Source organism: Apis dorsata, unplaced genomic scaffold, assembly GCF_000469605.1.
Source record: "Apis dorsata unplaced genomic scaffold, Apis dorsata 1.3 scaffold_967, whole genome shotgun sequence".
Taxonomy (NCBI): domain Eukaryota; kingdom Metazoa; phylum Arthropoda; class Insecta; order Hymenoptera; family Apidae; genus Apis; species Apis dorsata.
Window position 1 is genome coordinate 183,768 of NW_006264074.1, and position 4,858 is coordinate 188,625.

Genomic DNA, 4,858 nt, shown 5'->3' on the forward strand with positions numbered 1-4,858 from the left:
ATATTTAAATTATTCGAAGTTGAAATATAGCATTGAATTATAAAACAAAATAGATAAAACATAATAAGTAGTTAACATAATATATCATATAGATACAATAGCATCAACGCAATATCAATGCTCAAAGTTTCAATCTATGTTTTGTTTTATATATTATTTTTTTTATGATGATTTTTGTAATGATGCAAAATAGAACAAAATTATAAATTAAATTTTAAAATATTCTATTTTTAGTGATGATTTCTGCTAGAAAAAGTCTCTAGATGAAATTCTATTCTATAAAAAATTTTATAATAATAAATAAATTCTATATTCTATAAAAAATATTGAAAACTTTGGGAATGGATTTTAAAGAGATTTTCAAACAAATTGTTCTATTTATAATTTATTTATCTTTTATATACACAAAATTTCATTAAAATTAAAATCTTTAAATTAGAATGAAGTTGAATTTCCTGTAAAATAGTACAAATTTTATCTTTCACTATATACCGATATTTAAAATTATATATAAATTATATTAAATTTATAATTTTTATATAAATATTGAAATTAGAGAAGAATATTTCCAACTACAATGCACTATAATTTTCAAAGTCACTATTTTATTTTCAAACATTACTATTCACTTCTAATTTCTTTTAAATTTCTCTTTGTATTTTAAAAGTATTTTAATATTTTTTTCTATCAATTTTTTAAGTAAAATTCAAATTTAGAATAAAAATTATAATTATATATTTAATACAATAAGAATAAAAAATATATATGATTTTATCAATTTATTGCTATATATTTACATTTTATTTTACAATTTTACAATTACTTTTTTCTTCAAGCTTATTCTATTTGAAAGATATATTACTTTTTTTATGACTGAACTGTAACTGAAATAAAATGCAATTCGTTTTTAAGATTTTGTTCATTATCAATGTCAAATATTGAATTTAATACTTAATTTCGATCATTTGAAAATTTTCAATGCATTAATTATTTTTGACAAAATATTTTATACATTATAATCTTTATTGTGATTATCATTTTATTGTATTCTTTATATATATATTTGTAGATATTTTTTATTAATAAATAGATATTTATTAAATGAGCCAAAAATATATATTTTTTTTTACAAAGATAAATATTTTTATTTTCTATTTTCATTTATGATTTTTTTTCTTTTTCTATAAAATTTCGAGAAATCTTCATTTTTTCCGGAAAAAAATTAATCCAAAAAAAAATGATATTTTAAAGGAAATAATATATAAGATTCTGATGAAAAATAATTCTTTTTCATCAATTTTCTTGATATTTTTCTTATCAATATATAAAATCTATCCAATTGATTATAATATCCAAATTGAATTTGGATTTCTTAGAAACAATTCATAAAGTATTCAACCACATAATGTCAATTGAAACTTCGAATAACAGTTTATATTTACGAGATAATGATGGTTAATTATATTGTATCTGATAGATATAGACAGCCTTCGATAACATAGAGAGCCTTATTTTATTGAAACAATCGAAAAAGCACATGATATTACATATATTATTTTATTTCACGGCAATAAAGCAAAATAATTAAGAGCAATAATAAATATAATTTTTCTCTGAATTTAATGGTATTATATATATTCAAAAATTGATAGTTTTTTTTTTACTTATTATAGCAAATATTAATTTGAATTCGACATTTCGACAAATGTTAAGAATGAAACATATCAAAATCTATCGTGATCAAAATCTATAATGTAACGTCAACATTGTGACATAAATATTTTTTTGATTTTCAAACATTAAAAATGTTTCTTTTTTTTTTATTTTCGATCGACTTTTGATTTTGAATATTTTGCAATTTGTGATTTACATAAAATTACACTATACTCAATTTGAGATTTTCATTCAAATTCTTATTAACAAAAATTGCACAATAAATTAATTCAATACGATGAATATTTCCAAATCTTTAAAAAAAAAATTCCTCCACATCTTCGATGTTTTTCGCAATGTACTAAAATTAATCCACAACATAAAATACCAATTTAAGTAACGTTCAGAGTGCAAAATAATGCATTGTCATCGTTAATCACCGATTACTTCGCTGTAACAAGACCACAGGAGCGAATCGAGGCTTAAAAATCGGTCGGACACGCGTATTTTTACGTGTCCCACGTTCGATGCTTTCACTTTCCCTGATGATCTTTCAGCTCGCCCACGCATACTCGTCTAAGGATGATAAAGGACAGTCACGAATCCGCCGGCAATTCGAATCGGCATAATTTAACCGCGTATGTCTCCACCACGAGTCGAACTACTTTGATTTAAGCGGTTCGTTAAAATCGAGCTCTGTACTCACGATACTATCTATACAGGGTGTTCAAAAAAAATCATTCAGTATTCACATACCAAATAGAGCATACTATATACTGAATAAAAAAATAAATTCTTAATAAATATAATTCTTGAAAACTTGTTAATATTTCATTTTTAAAATATAATCATTTTTTTTGTTTTATATTAATACTATGATTGACTTACTATATACTATTACTATATATACTACTACTATATATATATATATATATTATTGCGATATTTTTCTTAATGTTTATAAACTATTTTCTGAATATTTTAATTTCATGTAAACTTTATAACAAAAATATGCCAATTCTTCACCAATAACGAATTCAACATATTTATCAAATAACTTGATAAAGATTTGGAATTTTCGAGAGAGTTTGCGAGTTCTTAAGAAAAAGATGGCAAACACATGTGGAAATGGAAGAATATGTGAAAAGAATATATGCAAAAAAAAAATTATAATTGAAGGTGAAGAATGATAGAAATAAAAGTACTAAGATAAGAGTAAATAAACAAATTCAATCTGATCTTGGATGAAATAAATATTTTAATAATATTAAAATTAATGATGATAATAATCAAAATCTAATATTGTTTATTCATGGAAAAGCTATATCTCATGAAAGTAATATTAAAAGAATTATACAGTTTCCAAATCTTTTAATTAAAAATGGTATAATTATAAAAAAAATTATTAGAAATACATATCTAATTACAATTGAATTAAAATTTGGTTATTATTAATTCGTAAAAATTTTAATTCTATTCGAATAATTATTCTTATTGATGAATCTAATATTCTTAATCATATGAAAAAATATTTGTAAATATTGACAAGTCAGAATATCAATCATAATGATTATTTTGAAAATTAAATTATTTTCAAAATTATTGAGTTTGAAATTATTGATATTTACTAAAGTTTTTTTTATTTACAGAAAAACATATCGAAGTTGATGAAATATTGATTTTTATAAAATTTATAGGAAAAGTAGATCTAAAAAAAAATGTTTGATACATATTTTTTTTTTAAAGAAATGAAATCAGATTTCAGAATTGAAGTTTGAAAACATATTTTTTGGAATACCTTGAGAACGAGATAATGTTGTCAGTGTACTATGTGTCATTTAAATCTTAAATGATTCTTTTTGAACACTCTATATAAGAAGACTCGTGCTACCGTGTTTTATACGCTGTCCCACATATTATGTGACGCATTCATCATCGGGCCAATCTTAATAAATAATCGGTATATTATCGGTGGAGAACCGACATTGGTTCATGAGATTCGTAGAACTCGCGGGGATAAATCTGACCCAACAGTGAAAGAACAGTGTGTATACCTACGTTCAAGGTACCGCGAGCTGCTTAAGACATCGACGGTGTTCCTGTCAGAGGATAATAATAGCTGGCAATCCGTTAATCCGTCAGGTAGCAGGCTGTCGTGAATCTCGTTCGAGACGAGGCAAAAAGTGGTAAAAGGCTCTCCTACGTGTGACATAAAACGAGTTCAGTTGAGGTTCACTTGATTTTAGTTTGTGTTAGTATAATACTTTTGTATGAAGATAAGGTGTGAAGATTGGTTTCTGTTGATTGGATAAGTAGTTGGATGTGAGTGTTTTTAAGTAATGGAATTGGAGAAAAAAAATTAAAATAATCGTTAAAAATAATATCTTTTGATATTGCTTTCAATAAAGTAATGTGTTATTAATTCTGTTTAAATTTTAATTAGGTCTTTAAAAATTGAATTGCTAATTTTTTTTTAAAATATAATAAATATCTTTTTGCTCAAATGATAAAAAACATATCTTTAATTCTTTAATTTATAAGAAAACCATAATTTAAAATTGAGAAAAAAGAGTTAAAGAAATCGTTTTAAAAATAATCTTCATTTTTGTTTTTTGATATTATTGAGATAATTTATATTATAACATGTTATTAATTCAGCTAATTAAATTAAAATAAGTTAAGAATAGTTGTAAATTTTTTTTTATAATTTAATAAATATCGTATCTTCTTCAGATAATAAAAATTACTTAATTATCTCTAACTTTTTAATACTGCTACTATTCCTTAATTTGATTAAAAAATAAATATAAAAAATAAACATAAAAAATCCTCAGAATAAAGAATGTTCTACGTAATATTACTACATATATAAAAGTTTAATTTTTTTGTTATAATGAGATAAAAGTCCAAAAATTTATAATACATTGTAATAAAGTTATGATGAATCTAAATAGATATATTCCAAATTTTAGATTTCACATTTTTATTTTACGTTCTAATTTTTAATTTTTAAGTAAAGAATATTATACAGAAAATAAAAATTTAATTTTTATTATTAATAATAGAATAAAGATTATTTCTTCTATATTATTAATATCTATTATATTATTATTATCATCACAGATTATAATTTTAAAATCATTTATAAATAGTAGTCAAATGAAACAAAAAAATATTTACAAGAGTTAATAAATTATATTTTTCA

At 22.0% G+C, this 4,858-nt stretch overlaps 1 long non-coding RNA gene across 1 annotated transcript in view; it reads right to left on the reverse strand.

Moving 5' to 3' along the window:
* Positions 1–2,140: 2,140 nt before the first annotated feature.
* Positions 2,141–4,858, reverse strand: part of LOC116186588 — a 5,710-nt gene continuing 2,992 nt past the window's right edge. The window contains exons 2-3 of the long non-coding RNA XR_004151607.1: positions 3,712–3,852; positions 2,141–2,229 (exon numbers count right to left, since the gene is read on the reverse strand). This is a non-coding gene — a long non-coding RNA (uncharacterized LOC116186588). The remainder of the gene's footprint in view (positions 2,230–3,711; positions 3,853–4,858) is intronic.